The 15,486-nt window shown below is 45.0% G+C and overlaps 1 pseudogene; it reads right to left on the bottom strand.

The window, feature by feature from the left end:
- Positions 1 to 12,865, bottom strand: part of LOC148474226 (uncharacterized) — a 52,628-nt pseudogene extending 39,763 nt beyond the window's left edge.
- Positions 12,866 to 15,486: the final 2,621 nt, after the last annotated feature.

Genomic DNA, 15,486 nt, shown 5'->3' on the forward strand with positions numbered 1-15,486 from the left:
TGTCTGGCGCTGCATAGTGTATGTAAGCCTGTCTGGCATTGCATACTTTATGTAAGCCTGTCTGTCACTGCATAGTGTATGTAAGCCTGTCTGGCGCTGCATACTGTATGTAAGCCTGTCTGTCGCTGCATACTGTATGTAAGCCTGTCTGGCGCTGCATAGTGTATGTAAGCTTGTCTGGCGCTGCATAGTGTATGTAAGCCTGTCTGGCGCTGCATACTGTATGTAAGCCTGTCTGTCGCTGCATACTGTATGTAAGCCTGTCTGTCGCTGCATAGTGTATGTAAGCCTGTCTGTCGCTGCATAGTGTATGTAAGCCTGTCTGGCGCTGCATAGTGTATGTAAGCCTGTCTGGCGCTGCATACTGTATGTAAGCCTGTCTGTCGCTGCATACTGTATGTAAGCCTGTCTGGCGCTGCATAGTGTATGTAAGCCTGTCTGGCGCTGCATAGTGTATGTAAGCCTGTCTGGCGCTGCATACTGTATGTAAGCCTGTCTGTCGCTGCATACTGTATGTAAGCCTGTCTGGCGCTGCATACTGTATGTAAGCCTGTCTGGCGCTGCATACTGTATGTAAGCCTGTCTGGCACTGCATAGTGTATGTAAGCCTGTCTGGCACTGCATACTGTATGTAAGCCTGTCTGGCACTGCACAGTGTATGTAAGCCTGTCTGGCACTGCACAGTGTATGTAAGCCTGTCTGTCGCTGCATACTGTATGTAAGCCTGTCTGTCGCTGTCTACTGTATGTAAGCCTGTCTGTCGCTGCATAGTGTTTGTAAGCCTGTCTGTCGCTGCATACTGTATGTAAGCCTGTCTGTCGCTGCATAGTGTATGTAAGCCTGTCTGTCGCTGCATAGTGTATGTAAGCCTGTCTGTCGCTGCATACTGTATGTAAGCCTGTCTGTCGCTGCATACTGTATGTAAGCCTGTCTGTCGCTGCACAGTGTATGTAAGCCTGTCTGTCGCTGCATACTGTATGTAAGCCTGTCTGGCACTGCCTACTGTATGTAAGCCTGTCTGGCACTGCATACTGTATGTAAGCCTGTCTGGCACTGCATACTGCATGTACTGTAAGCCTGTCTGTCACTGCATAGTGTATGTAAGCCTGTCTGTCACTGCCTACTGTATGTAAGCCTGTCTGGCACTGCATACTGTATGTAAGCCTGTCTGTCGCTGCATACTGTATGTAAGCCTGTCTGTCACTGCATACTGTATGTAAGCCTGTCTGTCACTGCATAGTGTATGTAAGCCTGTCTGTCACTGCCTACTGTATGTAAGCCTGTCTGTCACTGCCTACTGTATGTAAGCCTGTCTGGCACTGCATACTGTATGTAAGCCTGTCTGGCACTGCATACTGTATGTAAGCCTGTCTGGCACTGCATACTGCATGTACTGTAAGCCTGTCTATCACTGCATAGTGTATGTAAGCCTGTCTGTCACTGCAATGGGAGGCAGCTTACTGTACAGTATACTTTTCTAAAAATGCCACCTGCTGTCTGAAAAGTGGTACTACACTATATTTCAGCCTCGTTACACATGTATATCTTGGCAGGGCTGGTTATCTGATGTCATGAATGGCAGGCCATGGCTCAATTTTCACAAAGGTATATGTGGACACATCTGTATCTCAAAGGGGGACAGATTAAGAGGGGGTCTAGGAGTGGTTCTAATGCTATGGAGGACGAGTGGTAAGGCTTCTGGCCATCCTAATCCAGTTTCAGCCATGATCTTACTCAGTTTGTTCTTAATAGTCCCGTTTACCCTCTCCATCTTGGCGCTGGCTTGCGGTTGGTAAGGGGTGTGAAGTCTGCTATTGATACCCATAAGCTTACACATGTTCTGGAAGATGTCACCAGTGAAATGAGTACTCCTATCACTTTCTATGATTCTAGGGATAACGTATCTGCATACAAATTCCTGAACAATCTTTTTAGCAGTAAAAACAGCAGTATTAGTGGCAGCTGGGTATGCCTCAACCCAGTTGGAAAATACATCAGTACAAACTAATACATACTTGAGATTCCTGCAGGGTGGTAATTGAATGAAATCAATTTGTATTACCTGAAAAGTTCCGTCTGCCAGAGGGATATGGGATGGCTTGGTAGGGATTGTCTTCCTGACATTTTTCCTAAAGCAAGTCAAACAGGACATTGCTCTCTTTCCAGCTTGAGAAGAAAAGCCTGGTGCACACCGTTATGCTCTGACCAACTTGCACATACCTCCTTTTCCCAGGTGAGTCAGACCATGCGCTGCCTCAGCCATACTTGGGTAATATGCCTTGGGAGCAGCAGACCTACCTAGCCCATCTCTCCAGAGTCCAGAGGACTCCTGAACACATCCCTTCGATCTCCAGACTACCTTTTCCTATAGTGAAGACAAATTTTTTTGCATCTCAATTAGTTTCTGCGTGTCTATTGTCTGGAAGACCATCACTTTATCAGTTGTTAAGTTTATGCGTAACCATGCTGCCCACTTGGCAGCTTCATCTGCTCTGTTATTGACCATTTACACCGGGTCTTCTTCGCATGTGTGGGCTTTGCATTTGATGACCGCTTCTGCCTTTGGTAGCTGGATTGCTGTCAAAAGACCTTTTATGTGATGTGAGTGTGTGACTGGTGTACCTGCTGCTGTCATAAAATTTCTCAGGCACCAAAGAGCCCCAAAATCATGCACTACGCCAAAGGCGTACCTAGAGTCAGTGTAGATATTAGCAGATTTACCTTCTGCCAGTTCACATTCTTTCCTTAATGCCACCAGTTCAGCCACCTATGCTGAGTGAGGTGGACTAAGTGGTTCAGCTTCTACAACATCCTCGTCATTTACCACAACATAACCTGTACATAATTCTCCTGTGTAAGTTTGTCTATGACAACTCTCATCTGTGTAAAATGTCAAATCTACATTTTCTAATGGTGTATCATGTATATCTGGTCTTGCAGTAAAGGTCTGATTCAAATATTCCATACAATCATGTGTGTCAGTATACCTGCAAACTCACCTTCAACCAGAGACTCACCTTCCTCCACCCTTTGTGCATCTCAAGGCACATATGGTAAGTATGTTGCTCTATTTAACGTATTGCACCGTTTAATGGTGATATTTACAGGTGCCATTAGAGCTAGTTCTCATTTCATGAACCTAGCTGAAGATACATGTCTAGTTTGGGCAGAATATAACAAAGCAGATACTGCATGCAGTGTATAGACAATTGTATCATACCCTAATACTACATCCTCGCTCTTATTTACCAGAAGAGCAGTTGCTGCTAAGCTTCTTAAACATGTTGGGAGTGATCTTGCCACAGTGTCCAATTGGGCACTGTAGTATGCTACAGGTCTGCTGGCATCACCATGTTTTTGTGTGAGGATACCTGCTGCGCAGCCATCAGCTTCCGTACAATATAACTCAAAGGGTTTTTCATAATCTGGTATCCCCAAGGCAGGTGCTCTTGTCAGACTATCTTTAAGGTTAAGGAAAGCCTGCTCTGTTTCCTCAGTGTGTGTGAATCGGTCGGGTTTTGAGGATGACACCAATTCCTGCAATGGTAATGCCAAAATAGAAAAACCTGGGATCCAAGTTCTGCTGTATCCACACATGCCCAAGAAGGTACAGATATGCTGCTGGTTTTGCGGCAGTGTCACGGTCTGTATGGCCTGTATTCTGTCAGTCGTCAAGTGTCTTAGCCCCTGACTTAGACAGTGTCCCAAGTATTTAACCTTAGTCTGGCATGGCTATAATTTGTACTTTGCAACCTTGTGCCCTGTTTGTGAGAGATGAAGCAACAACAGTTTAGTATCATTTAAACATGACATAAATGAATCAGAGCACAACAACAAATAGTCTACATATTGAATTAAGACAGACCCATTGCTTGGTTGAAAAGATTGCACACAGTCATGTAAGGCCTGAGAGAAAATACTGGGGTTATCTATGAAACCCTGGGGAAATCGTGTCCATGTATATTGTAGGAGAATGCAAATAGATATTGACAGTCAGGGTGAAGAGGGACAGAGCAGAATGCAGAACATAGATCAATATAACAGTGAAGTGGGTTGCAGATGGTGGAATCTGCATGAAGATCACAGCTGGATTGGGCACTACGGGAAATTGGCTTTCCACAGCTTTGTTAACACCCCTAAGGTCCTGTACTAATCTATAGCCCCTCCTCCCAGCCTTCTTCATCGGAAAAATTAGACTATTGGCTGGACTAGCTGTACGAATTAAAGTAACCTCTCAATTATGGGATAAACCCCTAGCTCCACCTCTGGCTTTAATGGGTACTGAGGGATTTTTGGAGCTTGCCTACCACTCTTCAAATTTACCATTACAGAAGATGCATTTGCCATCAATCCAGTGTCTTATCCATCTTTAGTCCAGAGGAAACCTGGTTTTTGTAACAACATTTCTTTTACCTGGAATGGATTTGTTCTAAAACAGCAGAGTGCAACATTAACCTTTTGTGGTGTATCCAAGATATCCTGTATCTCATACGCAACCTTCTCTGGTATATCTAGGTATATACCATCAGAGGTACAGTATATGATACATCCCATTTTACACAGCAAATCCCTTCCCAGCAGATTAGTAGGAGCCGCTGCTGCCAAGAGACAGGAATGCTTGGTTTGTAGCGGCCCTATAGTAACTTGTACTCTCCCCATTACTCCCATTGCTGATAGAAAAGTGTGTTTAAAACCAGATATATCAACTGTCATTGTAGTTTCTTCCGTAGTACTCTCAGATAACATGACTGTCTGTAGACTACAGGTATGACCTGACCCCTAGCACTGACTATCATTCTCCAGTAAAGCGTTTGGGTTCACTATGTGAGCAGGTAACTGTTGGAACTTTCCTGAATTTTGTGAGTGCCCCCTCTGCATGTATCTAGGTGTTCCCTTCTTATGTGGCCCCTGAATTCCCTCTTTGCAATCCCTTCTTAGATGACCTTCTTTGTTACAATTAAAACACCTTACTGTGCATTTTATTGGAATCCCCGAATCAGTAAAAAACCCACACTTAATTGATTATCTCAGTACTAAACTACTTTGTGCTCTAAACATATCTACAGACCCTATCCCACCTCAAATTGAAAGAGCACACCGTTTAGGCCCGGAGAGAGATGGAGTCAATGACCGCCCATGTCCTGTAATAGCCAGGTTCTTAGATTTTAGGGTTAAAGAAATATTTTTGGCAGCTGCCAGAAAAACCCCCCAAATAATAATAGAAGACCACCGTGTGTTAATCTTCCAAGAGTTTTCGGCCTCGGTGGCACAGAAAAGGAAGGCCTTTTCTCCAGTTTGTCGTCACTTAGTGGAGAATAATCTTCGATTCGCTCTTCTTTTCCCGGCAGGACTTCGAGTTGGCATAGATGGTCAAACAAGGTTTTTTACAGATCCAGATAGAGCTAAGGCTCACTTTTTGCGTCATCCTACCCCACCCCCCCCTGCGGTCATCTGCTCATCGCCCTGAAGTTTGATCTGGTTTGGTATTACTCAGTATGATATCATATATTGATTTGTGACTATACTTGTATTAGATCTCTGGAGGTTGGGGACCTGGAGTGTTCCCACTTCATGTTCTATGCACTGGTTTTAACTAGTGTGTCAATACTTCGTAAATTTAATGCTTTCTTGTTAGTATCATTGTTAATTTTCGTTTCTTTCTTCATACTCGAAAGAGACACTTCAATTTTTTTTTGGGTTGGAAAAATAGAAAATTGCTTTTTTCAGAGACATGTCCATTTTATTGCTTATGTAGTATATATTTTGTGGATTCAACATATGGTATTATTGTTCGATTTTTTTCTATGGAATTTTAATGTTATGAAGGTGAAGCGTTGTGTGGGCTCTATGTCATGGCTGAATCTCCTCGTAGGCTGGGACGGGGAGAGGCCTTACCGTACAGTATTAATCTTTGATAGCTATATCCCCTCTCGAGGTATAGGATGACCTCCTGTTCTTTGGAGCGGGACCCGTCATCTTTGCCTCAGAGCTCGGGCCTTGATATAGTCTCGTGGAACGTGGGAGGACTTAATTCACCTTTTAAAAGGAAAAGAATTGCCACACATTTAAAGCGTTATAAGGCACATATAGTATTTTTGCAAGAAACTCACTGGAGGGCTGGAGATGACTCCGTTCTAAGAGATGGATGGATCCAGGAATGTATTTCTGCCCCCTTTCGCACCAAAGCTAGGGGAGTTGCAATATTATTAAGTCATTCACTACAATACCAAATATTAGACAGATTTTTAGACCCGGAGGGTAGATTTATCCTTTTAGACATACTTATCTATGGGGTTAAATATACTTTATTGAATGTTTATGTTCCCAATAATCCTGCTGAATTTTTGCTAGATCTGTCCCAATTTTTAGCTCAGCAAGACACCCCAGGTCTGGTGGTGGGGAGTGACTTTAATACGGTGACTGATCCACTACTTGATAAATCTCCGCCCCCTACCTCTTTGCGAAGCTCTGCCTGGCAACATTTAACTAGGTTTATGTCATCGTGTGACTTGGTCGATCCTTGGCGTATCCTTAATCCCACTGACCATTCCTACACCCACCTCTCTGCGGCCCATCGCTCCCTATCATGGATTGACTGTATATTAATAGGAGAATCCTTATTCTCTTATGTACAAAATGCGACCATAGAAGATATCGTAATTTCTGACCATGCCCCATAAGCATATCTTTATGTTACCCCTCCCCCATGTTGTCCTCACGCCTTTGGAAATTCCCTTCCTATCTATCAAACTCAGAAGACTTTAGAAACTACCTCACCTGTAAGTGGAACGACTATTTTAGATGACAATATTGGTCACTGTGATACCCCAATTCTGTTTTGGGAGGCGTCCAAAGTAGTGATGCGGGGCCATATTATCAGCTACCTTGCTAAAAAACGACGAGAAGAAAGAGCTCGCTATGCTTCTTTGCAGAGAACTATGGCCTCGGCTTTTCAGGCGTATCTGGATGGGCCTAGTGATGAAACGTTCTCATCATATAAACAAGCCCGCCATCTCTTAGAGTCTTATATTTTGTCCCAATCCAAGTCTAAGTTAGACTTTGTTAAAAATAAATATTTTAGGTGGGGAAACAAGCCGGGTAAATTACTCGCAAATATGGCCAGGCCTAAACAAAGAAAAACTTTTATTCATTCTCTTAGAGATCAATCAACAGGATTCTACTTTACTCGTCTCACAGCCATTACCTCACATCTTTACTCTTATTATGAACAACTATATAGTTCTGAAAGTGTAGATATTGCTAGGCAAGATAGTTTACTAAATAGTGCTTGTCTTCCTAAGTTGTCCCAGGATCAGGTGGATTGTTTGGAGGAGGATATATCGATGGAGGAACTTTTGGAAACTATTTCAGGTCTGGGCTCTCATAAAGCTCCAGGTCCTGATGGTTTTAGTGGTGAGTACTATAAGATGCTGCGCCAGGAAGTGTCCCCCATTTTGTTGGATTTATATTGTTTAATACATAGACAATCCCCTCCATACCCATCATTTAACTCCTCCCATACTATTTTTTTGCCCAAACCCAATAAAGACCCCCAGTTGGTGGCCTCCTATCGACCCATATCCCTGCTCAATGTTGATTTCAAAATTCTGGCAAAGATTATGGCTAATAGATTACAATCTATTCTCCCTAATTTATTGACGTCGCACCAACTTGGATTTGTACAAGGTAGACACTCAGTCAAGGGCATTCGGTCAGCAATAGCGGCTACCGTTATTTTTTCTCAAGATATATATTCCTCCAATTTATTGCTAAGTCTTGACACACACAAGGCCTTTGACACCGTTCTTTGGCCCCATTTATTCGCAATTTTGTCACGTAGAGCCTTTGGAAAGGATTTTATTAATTTAATACATTACTTCTATAACTCCCCACAGACCAATTTTTTAATTAATGGCTTACTGGGAGGTGTGATGAGATTACATAGAGGCACTAGACAGGGGTGTCCAATGTCCCCTCTTCTTTTTAATTTATCATAAGACCCCCTACTTCGTCTTATTCAGCAGGATTCTTCTATTAAGGGTATTAGGATAGGTACTAATGAACTTAAGGTGACAGCGTTTGCAGACGATGTGCTCCTATATCTGTCTCAACCCAAAAATTCTATAACTTATCTATTATCTTTACTTAGAGAATTCGGGGATATTTCTGGACTTTGGGTAAACTTGGAAAAATCTATAGCTTTATATCTACGGCCGGGGTTCATTCGCCCATGGTGGCATGCTACTGTACCTTTTACCTGGGCGAGGGGTTGTTTTACATACCTGGGAGTTCAAATAACTAAAAATCCCTCATCCCTATATTATACTAATATATCAAGGGCTATTAAAACTCTGCTTGGGGTTCTAAATGGTTGGGGGCATCTTCGGCTCTCTTACCTGGGACGGGCTAGCTTGCTTAAAATGGTAGCGATTCCTCGTTTGTTATACTTGTTTCAATCATTACCGCTACTGCTGTCTCAAGAGGACGTTAAAAAGCTTAACACATCATTTGTTAAGTTTATCTGGAATAATAAGTGAAGTAGAATTGGTCTGATTCGGCTCCAACAATGTAAATCTAACGGGGGAATTAATTTCCCAAACATTGTTCATTACAACCATTCTGCTTTATTGCGCCATTTACGAGATTGGTTGAATGGCACATCAATATACACTGATTTAACTCTGGAAGATAATTTCTTAACAGATTATAATCTAATCTCATTTTTACATCTTCATGACTGTGAGGTTACCTTAGATCAAAAATCTAACCCTCTCTTATGGACCACACGCAGGATATGGCATATACTAAGGCATAAGCAGGGATTAAATTCCCATAAAACTCTGTTTGTCTCCCTACATCGAAACCAAGATTTTCAGCATGGAAGTGCTACATTTCCCTTTTCAATGTGGGCTGCCCGGGGTATTGGGTCTGTGCGCTGTCTGGTGGATTCCGATCTTAGAGGTCCTCTCACGTTCCATAGGGCGGTAGAGAAATTTGAGTTTTTATCTTGTTTTCCCTTTGCTTACTACCAAACACAACATTATATAAAGCAAGTCATTAAATACTTTTCAGAAAAAGATTGGGTCAATAATTTGGATGCCCTACTGTCAGTCCCTCCACCTTCATGTAAAGCGATATCCCACCATTACTTATTTTTGAGAGAGAGCTTAGATTACAACACTCTTCAAACTGGTTTGCCCTTATGGTTGCGCCAATTCCCCCAACTCACACCTGATATTTTACTTAAAAATGTATATGACTCTTGTCGAATTATCTCTGCTAGCTCTTAGCAAGAATTATTTTGAAATGTCTACCACAGAACGTATATTAGCCCACATCGCAGCTTCCTGATGGGATCCTCGACTTCACATGCATGTCGACGTTGTGGCGAGGACAATGCGGATATTTTTCATTGTCTGTGGTCTTGCTTTTTGATTAGAATATTTTGGCTGAGAGTTCGCAAATATACTATGGATAATTTAGTTCACTTTGTGCCATTTGACCCCTTATGGGCAGTATTGGGTATTTTTCCCCAAGATCAACACATAACAAAAGGTTGTCGCAGACTACTGTTGGCGGTTAGCGCGGCAGCTTAGAAAACCATTTTACAGGTGTGGAATCAGCCAGGTACACCCCCCTTTTCACTATTTAAAGAGAAGTTATATTATTTATTTCAAATGGATTGGGTGGAGGCTTCTTTGGACAAAGAGTCTAGGGTGGAAATTTTTTATTAAATATGGGAGAGCTATATCTCTACACTCCCGGTAATCACTCAACAACTTCTCATTAAATGTTTTTCTTCTTCTTCTTTGTGGTACCTCTTACGTCTGCTTGACAGTGATCCTCCAATGGTTCCATAGTGATATCCCACACGATGCACCTTCACTTATATTATTTACAGTATTTAAAAGTAATTTTATTTTCAATATACTGTTATCTATGTATTGTATCGTATATGTTCTGATATTTTGATTGCATCAAATTGAAAATGTCTGTCAATCTATATCCACAAATTTGTCTTCTTTCCGACTTAATGTTGACTTGAATCATTTGTCTATATGTCTCTGATTAATTAAAAAGAATTTGAAAAAAAACAAAACACCTTACTGTATAATTCGGTTGTTGGTATGTGTTGTAAGACTGTGACTGTGTATATAATCCCTCTAGAGCTGGAATACACGCTGCCATTAACTTCTCATTCTGGGCCTCCTTCTTCCTGCAAATGTTATTGTCACGTTCTATAGCTGACTCTCTAAGTGCGTCTACAGTAATCCCTCTCCAGTTAGGTAGAGAAGTTTGCACTCTGGTTTTTAGATTGTCTTTGAGACCATCCATTAGCACCATTACAGCTACTTCCCTGTGGTGTAAATCATCCTTTATCTCTGCTATCCCAGTGTACTGTGTTATTGTTAGCAGCGCTTGGGCAAAATAATCTGCTGCAGACTCACTATCTTTTTGTTTAATAGTGAAAATTTTGCTTCAGTTCACTACTACTGGAAAGTATATAGCCAATTGTGTGATTATACGTTTTATATTTACCTGATTATCCTAAGCAGTTAAGGATTCATCCTCCTCCAACACACAATCCGTAATGAACTTTTGCACATCAGTATTAGAAGGAAGACAAGCCCTTCACACCACTCGCCAATCCTTATTAGTTGGTTCGTGAGCATTACCCAAATCTTTAATACATTTCTGGCATTTGGCTAACTCTTCCCTAGGGTCTGGGAAGTCTGACATAATAGAATGTAATTCTGCTCTCGTCCATGGACAATGCATTGCTACATTCCTGATGGGAACTATACCATCTTTCTCCGGTTTCCCATTGGGAACTGCTATAGTATGGACAGGATGTACACCTACCTCATCATCATCTTCAGCATCAATTACCGGACTTACTGTTTCTGTACTAGGGGTGTTCCCTCTCCTACTATGCTCTGCACTTGTCTCACCAATTTCAGCTGCTGGTTGGATCGCTGCCTTTCCTTGTCTCTCTGGAATATCTAACAGATTAACATCTTGGGCAAGGGGTGAAATTATAGTGGGTTCATCATCTTCTATAATTTCATTTTCCTGTAGGTGACTTAAAACAGGGTATAAGTTGAGTTGAGGGGAGAAGGACCATATTGTGCTTCCTTCTCCTCTGCCTCATGCATTGGAACTTCAGCAATAATAGTCAGTTTCTGGGCTATGGTCGGCTATGGGGGTATTTTCTGATACAGCACTTACCCCCATCTCTGGCTCTGCTCCATGCTCCAGCTGCATTTGCCCATCAGAACTGCACAGGACCACTGCATTAGGATTCCCCACTGCATAATGGGAATACACATCCTCTTCCACGTTCTGCTCTGCCAGAATTACAGTCTCTGAGGTCAGGGGTCTTTGTGAGTCACAGAGCCCTGGGACCATGTTGTACTGACACTCTGCAGCAAACTCGCCATCTTTCAACTCAGTAAATGGGAACAGTTCTGATAATTCTTCTGAGGTTAGTGGGGTGACTGGTTCTGCAACTTTTCAGTGGACATAAACTGCTGCAGGTGACACATTTCCGCCTCTACGATGCTGGTCCAGCAACCTCCGGGAATTCAGCTGTCCCTGTGCTACTGCTTCATCCTCAGCATCCTCAAAACATTGTAGGAGACATTGCAGCTGCTCCGGGACACTGGGCCTGATTCAGACCCGCTCGCAAGTGCTATGCGCTCACGAGTGAGTCAATGTTTGGCCACTGCGCACGCTGGAGCCGGCTTTGACATGCGCGAGACCCGGCTAGCGACAGGTGCTCCATCACTACGGGTCTCGCACCAAAGCGGGGCAGCTGTCAATTTTGTTTGACAGCTTGCCCCGTTTTGGAGGCGGGCAGGGGGGGTGGCTGGCCAAACAGAGGCGTTCCCAAAGGAATGCCTGCCATTTGGGGGCGGCCCCACTGACATCACGAGTGATGTCAGTGGGTTAGCTTCCGGCTCTAATAGAGCTGAAAGCTCACTGGGGCTTGCGGGAATGAGACCCTACCATAAGGGTCTCGGTGCAAGCCCCACCGGTCGAGACCATCACCTGGCCGCTCGCATAAGCTGTGGTCACCCACAGCTATGCGAGCGGCCAGGAGTCCGCAACTTAAAAAACAAGCGCCCGCCCTGATTCAGAGCGAGCGCTCGCTTTTTGTGAGCGGCTCTGAATCAGGGCCTCTGTTCAGCTCTCCTGGACTAAGGACCCATTTCCTATACACACTGAAGGCATTGATTGGGTTGTCCTGTTGATCATGCACTCGTCTGATAAGAGTGCAGTTTGTGCAGCCTTGGGTGGGGATATGGCTACGGAGCTGCTATTCTGCAAATAGGTCCTCCAGACTCATTTTTGCTAATGGATTGCTGGATTCAGCCACCAGCATTTCTTCCATCTCACCACCTTGCAACCCTGCAGTGGACCCCTCGGTCATCCACCTAGGTGGCACCATCATCTCTTCTTCCCTCTGGGTTCTGTTCACTAGTTCCTTCCCAGGAACCATTCTAGCCAGTGCTCGGGCCTCAGTGGCCTGGCTTCTCTGCCATATCTGGCACGTGGAGCTACTTACTTCTGTCATGAACTGTTTCCACTCCAACGTATCCAGCTGATTTTCTTCTGCAGCATCACTTTTACACTGCATGACCTCATCTATCAGGTTCTCCATTTTCTCCTCTGTAGTGGCTCCTGTCCACAAGCGAGTCCACTGACACACTTCATCCCAATACTCCCGAATGGGCTGCATTTTTGTGGATGGACTTCTCAGGTCCCATTCTTCAGCCAGCTGACACCACAAGGATTCCTCATCCACAACCTTTACTGAGGAGGCTTGAGGCACTTCCGGCCTCTCTTTGCACACTTCTTTCCCCTACTTGGGCCCATTTTTCCAAACTCGATGTGACAGTAGGGTTCCGGTCTGCATCACTTTGCTGGACCCCCCCCTCACTGCATCCTCCATTTTTGGGACACGGCATACTCCTCTGTTCCCTGGCTTGCTGGGTATGTCCCCTCCAGACAAGCCGGCACTCACATGGTGGTAGGGCTTTGGTCTGCATCACTTACAGGACCCCCTCACTCCATCTTCTGTTTCTGGGACACGGCACACTCCTCTGTTCCCTCGCTTGCAGGGTATGTCCCCACTGGACAAGCCGACAAACGGAACTTTGCTCCCGCTGTCCTCACGTGTCCTCACACATGTTCCACTATCACTACCTCTGGGCACCCTCTGCTAGGAATTATGGTTTCTGGTTCCCTCCACAGTGAGCTAATACTGGCCAGTTACTGGCTATTGTGTATTCAGAGCCTCGTCGTACCACAATATGAACCCCTAGCTCTCCCGCCTTCGGGCTGTGCGATCCCACCGCTTGACACCAAATGTGAGGATCCCGGGTTTGTGTGCGTTATTTTCACCCTTTCGCCATATACCGCCTTGAGAGAGGCAGAAAGTTCTCTCTTGCACAGTACCCCGGGCCCTTTATGAGTCCTTTTAGATCGCACAGGAAACGGCACAATAGCAAAGGTATAACGATACCTTTATTTTACATATCACTACTTCTACATGTACTGTAACATCAGCAACTACACACTATTATACAATATATACAGAAATGCCAGTGGTATTAGCTAAACTTTGGGGAACCCAGACACACGTCCCTATAACAGAGGCCCTGTTAGTGTTAGAAAGGTGGACAGTTACCCCATCCGGCTTACCCGCCTGGGCTGAGGACACCACACATGTGCGCGGCTGCTGTGTGGCTCCACGCTTCTCCGGGAAATTACTTCTCCGTCCCTGACTTGCGGTTCCCGGCCACTTGGCCTGATCGTCGTCTGCTCACCAAGAGCAGGGCGTGCAGGCCAGTCACCCAGCTCCAGCTGGCACACCAGTCCCACACCACGGGACTGCTCTGGTGGGAGCGTACGCTTGGGCAGAGTCTCCCGACTCCTGCCCAGTCTGGGTCCTGCCACTTAGGCTAGGACTCCTCCCCCTTCAGGTATCAGATCAGAACTCACTAAACCCCCTGCACCTGCCATTATGAAACCTCTGATGTTCCCACGGGTAGGTGCCACTCCTGATCCCTAGTATTGGTTGGGTTTAATGCAGGGGCTGGGTACTGAGCAGTTAGTGATCACATCATTCCCTGCTCCCCCCCCTGTGTATATCGGTGCCGGACAGTCTCGCAATGGCCACTTTGATACAAAGGAAACTAAATCATTTTGATAAGAGGGCTGGCTCCCCTGGGGCTATAGAAGGAGTCCCTGTTACCCCCTCATAGTCATTTGTGATATCACATGCCATCCAGCTGACTAAAGCTTCCTGTTTTCAGCCCAGAGAGAGGGGGGCTGTGGGGATATCAGCAGGCATACACAGGTACCAGGCTGTGGAGATATTACACACTGATGGGCATAAACACTTGTATATACAGTTTCTACATATTACACACAGTAACACATGTTCAGACCCATTTATATAAGGTCATATTAAAGTCCAATCCACAGTTCCATCCCCAGCACAGTACGTGATTCACACACACCCCATCTGCATTATAAGGGGTCATGTTTCCCTCGCACAAAGAGTGAGCTCCTTATCTGGGCCCTCTCCTGCTTACAGTACATGTCCTTCCTGCCCTTATACACAGAGTGAGCTGCCTTATCTGGGCCCTCTCCTGCTTACAGTATATGTCCTTCCTGCCCTTATACACAGAGTGATCTGCCTTATCTGGGCCCTCTCCTGCTTACAGTACATGTCCTTCCTGCCCTTATACATAGAGTGAGCTGCCTTATCTGGGCCCTCCCCGGCTTACAGTATATGTCCTTCCTGCCCTTATACACAGAGTGATCTGCCTTATCTGGGCCCTCCCCGGCTTACAGTATATGTCCTTCCTGCCCTTATACACAGAGTGATCTGCCTCATCTGGGCCCTCCCCGGCTTACAGTACATGTCCTTCCTGCCCTTATACACAGAGTGATCTGCCTCATCTGGGCCCTCCCCGGCTTACAGTATATGTCCTTCCTGCCCTTATACACAGAGTGATCTGCCTTATCTGGGCCCTCCCCGGCTTACAGTATATGTCCTTCCTGCCCTTATACACAGAGTGATCTGCCTTATCTGGGCCCTCCCCGGCTTACAGTATATATCCTTCCTGCCCTTATACACAGAGTGATCTGCCTTATCTGGGCCCTCCCCGGCTTACAGTATATGTCCTTCCTGCCCTTATACACAGAGTGATCTGCCTTATCTGGGCCCTCTCCTGCTTACAGTATATGTCCTTCCTGCCCTTATACACAGAGTGAGCTCCTTATCTGGGCCCTCCCCGGCTTACAGTATATGTCCTTCCTGCCCTTATACACAGAGTGAGCTGCCTTATCTGGGTCCTCTCCTGCTTACAGTATATGTCCTTCCTGCCCTTATACACAGAGTGAGCTCCTTATCTGGGCCCTCTCCTGCTTACAGTACATGTCCTTCCTGCCCTTATACACAGAGTGAGCTCC

The sequence above is a fragment of the Taudactylus pleione genome, unplaced genomic scaffold (genome assembly GCF_031769625.1).
Source record: "Taudactylus pleione unplaced genomic scaffold, aTauple2 ptg000867l, whole genome shotgun sequence".
Lineage (NCBI taxonomy): Eukaryota > Metazoa > Chordata > Amphibia > Anura > Myobatrachidae > Taudactylus > Taudactylus pleione.